A 9,942-nucleotide genomic window follows, 5' to 3' on the forward strand; every position below is an offset into this window, starting at 1 on the left:
ACAGAGAGGAGCTGCAAGGGCAGAGGCAGGACCAGAGCAGATTCCTCCTGTATCTGGTGTGAGGCGCTGGCTCAGTCCTGCTTTTTATAGGGATGGTGGCAATCCATGTCAGTCAGATTTCAAGATAAAAACTTGGAGTTTCCAAAGCGCAAGAGAGCTGATGTCATGGCACCTTTGCCTCAAAAATGCTGAAAAAAAGGAAGCAGCCGGTCTAGGAAATACCAGAATAGCCTTTGTGCGAGGTGAGGTAAGTGTGAGCAAATCGCCCGCATGAGGGCTATACTGACCAAGACAGGATATGAAACCGCTGTTGAGCAGCAGGTTCACACTTAGATTCACCAACATGACAGCAGCACCCATTAAACTCATCTCAGCATCCTTCCCAAAGGACCAGGAGGACGTCAACTCAGTGTCGTTTTCAAGGACCCAGGCCTTGAGGACAAAGGTGCCCAGACCCTCAAAATGGCTTGGGGACAGTGCAGGTCCAGCCGGGGAGTTCTTGCTCCCGTGGTGGGTCTGGAACGTGCACAAGGTGGATGCAGGTGGGCGGTGCGGGCAGCGTGGGCAGCTCTGAGCTCTGCTGCCTGTGCAGGCAGCAAGGATGGCTGGCACCCTGGAGACTGTAGATCTGGGCTGGCAGTCTTGGCATCATAAACCACAACATCCTCAATGCTGTGCTTCCAGTATGGAGCTCAGGACCTCCAAACCCCTCCTAACACATCCCAGCATCAGCCAGTAAGGGGAGTGCTTGCCTGGGAAGCCTGACTTGGTCTGACTCTACAAATACCATCTTCTCCCAGAGACATGGGGCAAACACAGGTGCCAGTGCGGGTTGGGTACAAGGTGAGATGCAGAAGGCAGAGCAGGAGGTTTCCCTGCCCAGGGAGTGGAAAGGGACCAGCTCTCGTGCAAAGGCGTACCCCCATCCCCTTGTGCACACTCACAGTCACAGGGTTCATGATGTGGTCGGCCCAGAGCCCCCCGGCTCTGCCCTTGCCACGAGGTGATGGGCTCCCCGGGATGCCCCAGGGAGCATTTCCCCTTTTTCTACCTCCGTCTTCTCTGCAACAGGCACCAAATTTGCCAGCTCACAGCCTGTGGTTTCTCCGGGTGTTTTCATGTCCGGCTCCCAGCGACAACTGCCATTCACGAGGCACCACGAGCTCATCTCCGCGGGATTTCCTCACTGCCCTGTGGCCCACGTAATGCAGCGGGGACCGCAGGGCAGCGCTGCTCTGCTCCCACTCTCCTTCTCCCCCACCACGCCACGTGGGCCTGCGTGGGGCCCGCGGAGACCTCCTTGTGTCTGGGTGTACTGGAGCACTGCCTCCCCACAGTGTCCCCTTCACTGCAACGTCCCCATGGGTGAGGACCAGTGCTGCAGGAGTGTCCCCGCGGGCTGTGCCAGGGACCCTGCTGGGGTGTGCAAGAGTCCACGGCTTTCCCAGCTCATCCTCCCAGGAGTCATCCTCATGGGGGTGATGGTGTCCTGGGGACCCTGAGGACTCCTGCCTTCAAAAGCACGTGAAGGACCTGGAGCTGAACCAAGTGACTGACACCAGGGGGTTGTCACAAACACACGGTGGTGGCATTCTGGGCCAGCACAGCAACATGCCAGCAAGTATTCAGGCTTTGCAAGGGACAAAAGCTCAGGTGGAATTTGCCAAGGGACATCCCGCTCTCGGAGGTGGGGAGAGGCATTATTTATTGCTACCTCTGTATTGCATGTATTCCAGTATTGTAATTAGCCTATTGTCCTGGCTAAGTTATGTATGTATCATGCCCCAGATCCATGTAGGGGTGCGAAGCAAGGTGATGTGTCTCAGCCTCATCTCCTTGCTACAACAGCAATTGCATTTTGTACTGAGCCTTGACCTGTCCCTGCTGCCCCAAGGCTGGTCCTGGGGTTGGGACTTCTCTTTCAAAGGAGCAGTGCCTGTAGAAAGCAGGTTTTTACATCCCCACCACATGGCCCCACACACTCCTGGGCTGCAACATGCGGCTGCTGGGCTGCATGGCTTCCTTGTTGCATTGGGGGGGTGGCAGTCACTCATCTCCCCTTCCTCTGCCATCACAGATGGAGACTATCCTGCTATGGGACATGCAAGTGAGCCTGTTTTGGTGTGCCCAGATCTGCTGGCAGAGGAAGGAACTGTTACTGTCTATGATAAAATATCTGGCAGGTGCAGATAGAGATCTGAGAAACCACAGAGCGATACTGACGCTCCCCCAACCGCAAGACTGCCGGAGCTCATGCTCTGTTAGAGCTTGTAGAGGCAACTGAAACCATGACATCTGCATATCTTTCTGAAAGCGCAGGGTGGCTGCGCCTCAGCCCAGCACAGCTCCCTCTTCCCCGCACCCGACGTGCCCAAGGGAAGGCATAATCCCATATGACCATTGCACAGCCCAGCCTTTCCCCTCACTCGGAGGGTTTGGCCCTGTGCAGGTTTTTGGAGGTGTATTCTGCAGCCCTGACCATCACGGCAGAGATGCCAGAGTGTTGGAAAGATGCCAGACCATTCCTCGTGGCTTCATCCTTGCTCCAGGACATCTCTTGCGGAGGGCGATACTCCTCCCTGCTCTCCTCCTCGTCCTACTCTGCACTCCTCCAAAGCTACCCACTGCCTCCCTTTGCCCTCTCCTGCCCACTGCAATGCAGCTCCTCAGGGAAAGGTGGTGGCAAAGGCAGCAGCCGGTGGCTGGGACCCACCAGGCACTGCAGAGAAACCGGGGCAAAGATCAGGGTACCATGGGGACAGGGGAGCTGGATGCCAAATGTCCCACTGCGACCCCAGACCATGCCATGGAAGGGCTGCAGGGGGGACCATGCTGGGATTCGGCCTCAGGTGGAGAGGGGGGATGGCACTGGACATTTTAGGGAGCTACATGGGACAAGGCAAGCCACAAGGAGGTTTCCCCACTCTGTGTGCACTGACCCCTGCAAGTCAGGGAGATTTTTCTCTCTGTCCTTTTACGTCCCCTCTCAACCACCCATGAGCATCCAAGGAGCACCGGGCCCTCTGCTGTCTTCTGTGGGAAATGTTCCTGGAGCCCTTTCATTCATCTCCATCTCACTCACAGCTCATCCATCTGCTGAGAAGCCCTGCAGTGCTTCCTCCTGCCCGCCCAAGAGCGCGGGTGGGGGTCTCCTCCCTGCGCACAGCCTGGCACCCCGCTGGGTGCCATCCTCTGTGTCAGTGCTCCTTCCCCTCTGGGTCCGAACCCCGCTGCGCTGGGTGCTGCGGGGACAGGTGACAGTGGTACTGGCACCCTGAGCCCTGGGCTCTCCTTTGGGCTCTTTGCCCCGGGCAGGGGTCCAGGGCTCTGCAGCGCCCTGTCGTGCTGCCCATGCTGGTAGCAACCACCCGGGGAGCGGGGGGCCCATTTCAAGCCCCTCTCCATCTTCCTATTCACCTCTTTTCTAGGAGGTGAGTGCAGGTGGTGGGAGAGAAATCTGGTTTTGTTTTTGACCCAGCCTGACTTAGCCTCTTTATTTATTTATTTATTTTTTCTTAAGTGAAATGTATTCTTAAGTCTTATTTTCTTAAGTGAAATGTATAGGGCCAAGGAAACAGGCTATGTGTGGTATGCAGGACAGAGGTGGAGGGATCCCGTCCAGCCCCTCCAGCAGCACAGCTCCCCAAGCACGCTGGCTAACGAAGGCTGGCTTCCTTCTGCAGGGTAAAAGAAGGCAAAAGTCTCTGCTCCCTCAGAAGGACTTTCTGGAAACTGGGATCGCCTAATCTTTGCAGCTACAGATGAAGTCTCAAAAGATGGCCCCAACTGGCTGTTAGGGGAAAACAAGATGCAAATGTTACTGTAAAACCAGTAGGAAGGGGGACTCCAGACACACCAGCACAAGGGCTCAGACCCCCCTTTCCCCCGAACAGCGAAGGCTCTGCTGACAACAATCAGCCTGCACCTACGCTGCTCTGCTTCTCCCAAGGTGACTATGGGGAAACCCCGGCTGTGCGCTGGGAGCTGGGGCTGTTGTTTCCATGAAGTTGGATCGCCTGTGCCCAGTGTGAGGTGTGTCACACGAGCCTGGCGATGTATAGCAGCACAGATGGGGTCCATGCTTCATCATCATCGGGACTGAACCTCCCTGGTGAACCCCCAGGGGACTGCTAAGTCTTTTCTTGAACCATTGGACATCATTGCCTTCTCCAAACCTGCCTTCAGCAATGATCAGACTCCTGGCATAGCCACCTCCTGCTTCCCAGGCCTGGCAGAGATGAGGTCCTCTTGCACAGAGGGTCTTCCCAATGCCACAGCTCTCAGAAGGGAGCAGGCATCCCTGCAAAGTCCCCCAGAAGGGCTGTGGCATCCATCTCATCCAGTCCTCTCCTTGGGCTGTGGAGCCCAAGTGTCCCTGTCCCTTCAGAGCTTAGTTGTCGGCCACCAACAGGTCCACCACCATCACCACCGCATCCCTGGTGGTCTAGTGGTCAGGATTCGGCACTCTCACTGCCGCGGCCTGGGTTCGATTCCCAGCCAGGGAAGGGGGTCCCTGCAGCCACCGCAGGTCCCAGCCTTTTCCTGGGTGGCTACACTGCCCTCGAGCAGCTCCTGGGGTTCAGCACGGGGTTCAGGAGCTCCCACATCCAGTGCCTGGGGCTGGGTCAGGGATGGCTGAATTTTGGAGGGTGGCAGCAGCCTCCTGTCCCCCCCACTGCCATCAGGCTGCACCCCCCAGCAGAAAAATACCCCAGGTGGAAAGCAGCCACCAGCCTGTGATGGGCTGCAGGTGACAGCGGGGTGACCCAGCTGTGTGGGGTGGACATGCCATTGCAGGATTTCTTCTTGCGATAAGGAGAGGGGAAGTCCTGCTCCCCTGAACACCATCTTGGCCCTCTCCTAAAGGTAAAGGGCTCCCTGGGAGATCAGGGCCAGGGCCGGGGTGGGAATGCAGGGTCCCTTGATGAGGGGTGACAGGTCTGTGTCCGTCTGTCCCTCCTGGGGACAGGAGGACAGGGGCTGCCAGTAAAAGCTCCCGCTGTGAGCAGGATTTGAACCTGCGCGGGGAAACCCCATTGGATTTCAAGTCCAACGCCTTCACCGCTCGGCCATCACAGCAGCTTGCTCAGAGGGTCTCCGCAGGAGCCCATGGCTGTCACCCTGCCCCAGGGGCCACAACAGGACCTGATCCCACCCTGGATGTGGGTTCTGCCATCCTGGCCCCTGCTGCACACCCAGCACGGGTACTGCTCTTACTGCTGTCACCTGCCCTGCACAGAGCTAAGGCTGATATGGAAATCAGCATCCCAGCAATGCTGGGAAAGTGGGCACCAGTCACAACATCAGTGGTGGTGACATAGGAGAGGGAGATGGTGGGAGGTCTGTGTCCCATCTCCTTGTATCCAACAGGAAACGTGTCCCTGGATGACCATCTCCAACCTCCTTTCCCAGTCCGGGAACATCCCAGCCTCCTCAATCCCCTTCTCCCCCCCAGTATAGATACATTTGCCCCTGTGAAAACAGGTCCAGACTTTGCTAACCGAGGCAGTCTGACAGACAGACCAGGCAGTGTTTCGTCCTATAGCTGGCAAGCTGATCTTGCAGACTTGTGGGGTTTTCACCAGGTTGCTGCCTGCCTTTTGGCTTTTGGAAGAGGGGATTTGGAGAAAGGAAGAAAAGGTGTCTGTCGAAACTAAATCCTTGCTGAGCAAGGTCTGGCAGTAACCTTGGTCTCTCCTTTGGAGCACAAAGGTCCTATTTGGAGCACAGTCCTAGAAGCACTTGCCTATCTCTGTTTCGGGTGGGAGCTGGCTCTGGGAACCCATCCTGAGATATCCAGACCGTTCTCTGGCTTCTCAGTGTTATGCCCAAGAGCTGTGGAAATGCTTCGCTATGTCACTGGCACCCCACCCCTCTCCCATGGGGATTTATCAGCAGGGAATAGCTTGGATGTAGGAACTGCTCCTCCGTCTCAGCTCCCAGCCCAAAGGAGGGTCTGTCTGCACTGCCACCCTCCCTGGCCTCTGCCTCGCTGGGCAGTTTGACACTGAGTCAGGCTTGGCACAGTCCCACAGGCATGGATGGATGCCCAGGCATGGGTGGCCGCCTGCTCAGATGCATCAATGTGTTGGAAACCAGGTGCTCACACCAGCTCCGTCACTGGGCACGTAAATGGTGAGTAGAGCAAGGCCAGCAAATGTGATGGAGCTAAAGAGAGGGGTGAGTGGAGAGAATGCTGTCGTCGGACAATTATGGAGAGACTCAGGAGAAAGGTTAGGCTTAAATTCATCCCTTTCAGTTATTCAGATCTCCTTCTCCCTCTTCTAGGCTCCATGTTCACATTCAGAGCTGCAAGATACATTCCCTGGATCTCCTGAAGTGCCTGTGGAGTTCAGGTTAGGGTCTGGCACAAGAGTGGAGAGCCCTCAGAGCTGGAAAGCCGCCAACATCCTGATGGACACAGTTAGTGAAGATGAGGTCTATGGTCTGGAATGGCCTGTTTCTCCTTACTCCTTCTGAAGATGAAGAACTGCGCATTTGATATCCAAAGAGCTCTCTTGAGGTGAGGTTTCATTTCAGGGTAAGGGTTCGAGCATCCTTCAGATGGCAAATGGAGGAACCTAGAGGGACCAGACCAGAGTGCATAGACTTGCACATTACTGGAGCCCAACGGGAGGGGCCTGGAGGGATCCACAGTGCATATGGAAAGGACGGGGGGGTCCAGACCCCAATGGAGGGACCTGGATAAGACCACAGGGGGAGCAGAGGGACCTGGAGAGATGTAGTACCCAAATGGAGGAGCTTGGAGGGGACCAGAGCATAAAAGAGAGGAGACAGTATCCTCAGTTGGTTCTTGCAGCCTGGCTGGACTCAGGCTTTCATTGCACTGGCCAGAATTCCCGCAATATTTCTCAGAGTTGGGTTTTTTTGTTGACTTTTTTCTTACCTAATCTTGTGTCATCGGCATTGAACACCTATTTTCATCTACAATTCTTGTGATATTTACAGACAAAACAATCTTGCCTAGTAGAAAGAACAGGATGTGTTTATAGAAAAGTCTTAGTTCAACAGAGAACTGACAGCTCTTCTCTTGTAATAAATGGCACTTTGCAGTATTATGCAACATAGAAAACCACAAGGTCTGTCATGAGACAGACCTTATTCTTCTTCAAAGAAAATTTCAGTCTCTGCTTCTACTTGCAAGTTTTCACCCTTTGATTTCAGAATTCAAATTGATTTCTGTTTCAGAAAATAGCGACCGCCTTGCTCGAGTGCTGGCTTTGCCAGACCCAGCACACCGTGGTCGCCATTCACTGCTGCGTCCCATTACCTGATGCAATGTTGAAGGCACTTTGTCCTGACTATAAAACAGTGCTTAAGCATCTTACTGGTTGTAAGACGATGGCATATGATGATAAAGAGGAGACTACTACATGTGCCTTGTGAATAATAATGAACCCCTGCAAGCTCTGTCTGTACAGACACTCCTTCCCATGGTTAAGCATTGAATCAAACCCCAAAATTTGTGCTAATTTTTTACATCTACGCATGTATTCAGCCTCTCTAGAAATTAAGCTGTAGTCCAGGGAAAAGAGTCCACTGTAGCAAATGACTCCCATGTCTCCCAGCTGGTATGGCATGATGAAAACTACAGTGAGTATCTAAAGCTTCTTCCACTCCCTCTTTGTTTAAATAAATCTCTGGAACTTTTGAAGCCATGTATTCTCCCAGTGGCTTTCTAGGGGCCTGACAACTGCTTCTGCTTTGGTGTATGGCTGTGTCCCAGACTCCCGGATAAGATGGGAACTGGTTCCAGAGCAGGAAGATAAAGTAAACTGGAAGAATTGAGAAACCGTCCTCCTGCTTGGCATAAGCGGCAGCTGAGTTCTCCTTCTGGACCTGCCAACTCCATCTCCTGGGAAGCCATCTCCCACCCTCCAGTCTGAGCATGGGGTCACAGTCTGAAAAGAAAGTGGAAGGAATGGAAGGGGGGTTTTACTAAAAGATGGGGAGGAATAAGTTTGGTTCATGAGGAGTTGAAGATTTCATTCATGGAGAAGAGCGGCAGCTTGGCCCCTGGGAAGGGGAAGAAGGGACCAGCCCCTGCGGAAGGAAAGCTGCTCACAAGGAAGAGGTGTGCTGGCTGCTGCTCAGAACAGGAGTCATGTTTAGGCCCTGAAAGCTGAGGTCTTTCCATGGATGGATGTGCAGGAGCTTGTCCTGGTGGGTGTGGTGGGTCCTACCACTCTGCTAGAAAGTCACAGATGGCCTCCCACAACTTTCCTTCCCTGGGAACTGTGGCTACTGCTCAGGGCAGTGTTAGGTCTGAACACCCTACCCTGCTGAGTCATGTTGAGCTGGCATAGCCCCCGCGACCGCAGGGACTGCCAGGAGCGCTGCAGGCGACAGCGGCAGCGAGAGTGGTCAGGCTGTCCCACGGTAGCCTGAGAAGGCCACGGATGGTCACCCCATGGGTGACTTTTCTGGAAAGAGGCGTGAAGTGGTCTGTACTCACTGATGGCACTGCCCAGTCTGTGGGGCTCACCTACTTCTGCATGGCGGGCAGAGACACTGCGCGCTTGCCTGGAGTACCTTGTGGCTATGAAGTAGTCTCTGTGGCTGATGGAGGGCTGCTCTAAGGAGGCTTCATAGCCTTGGGTGTTGATGAGTGGTGAACCTTTAAAGGAGGACTTCAAAGAGAGGTAATAATCTCATCCCTGGGCATCATGCAGCTGGGGAAATCCCTGAAGTGAACACCTCAGTGATGCTGGAAAGACCTGTGGTGCCATCTCCGGAGCATCCCTTGCTGTTGCTGTGACTCCCACACCAACAACACGAAAGGTTCCACTGAGAGAAGAGTCAGAAGTGAGCTGACCATGCCGTGGGCATGGGGCCCTCAAGGACACATGCAGCTACTGCAAGATGGGTACCAGCTCCTGCTGGGGGACTGAGGGTTTCTTCTCAGTGAACCTCACCAGTTACCATCCCAGGCTGGAAAGTGAGACCCTCCTGGTGTTCCAGTTCCCCTCTTTCAGAGCTGGTGGCTGATGGGAGTAGATCAGTCGAACCATGGGCAGATGGAAAGTGCTCTGGGTGGACAAACTGGTTTTATTCAATGTCACCCCTGAAGTGCTGGGAACTTTTCCTCCTCCACTCACCCTACAATTTCTGTGCTGCTAACCTACCACTTCTTACTTTTTTCTGTTTTATCCTGCTCGCTCCGTCCCTATACAAGCTCTGCCCTTCATCTGTTGGAGCAGAAGATGCACCCGGCACAGTTTTGTAAACCCATAGTGGTTCTTCCATGCCACTGTGCCCTGGACAAGGACAGGCTTGGCTTGTGCGGGCTGTGGGCTCTCAGCAGTATGTAAATAAATCCACAGTTTGAAATATAGGAAAAATATGCCATTGGCAGGTGAAGAAGGAGCTTCATATGTTTGAACTTGTACCTAAATTAAGTCCTTAATCGCTGTTAACCTTGAGACATCATGGTTCATGCCTGGGTTTTACTAGCATAAATGTGTCTGTGTCATGAAAATGGGGGCTGAAAGAGCTTACAGGAAAATTAGAGGTGTGTCGAAAGGGGAGGGGGAGGATGCTGCTTTTTGCTGTTAAGATGGGAAATGAGGAATGTAATAATGAGCTCTTTCTTTTTTGTGTTTCTTAAGTTTAATGATCTTGTTGCTACAGCTAATGCTTAATCACATATTTAGCAAACACCATCAGCAGTCACATAGCTACAGGTTGCTAGATTTACACTAGGATTTACAGGTGAAGACCTGCAGCCTGAATAGTAATACCAAGGAGTAATCTTAGTAACATCAAGAGCCTGGAAGAGAAGAAATCTGCAACTTCTAATCACTCAGGACAGAGAGGAGATCTGATGGAGGAATCTGCTGCTTGGTAGGCTAATTAATGGATAATTAATGCCCTGGCTGCCCAGATGCCTTGAACGCTCTGCTGAATGAACATCAGCCTTGG

Source organism: Platalea leucorodia, assembly GCF_965183815.1.
Source record: "Platalea leucorodia genome assembly, chromosome: 16".
NCBI classification, from domain to species: Eukaryota; Metazoa; Chordata; class Aves; order Pelecaniformes; family Threskiornithidae; genus Platalea; species Platalea leucorodia.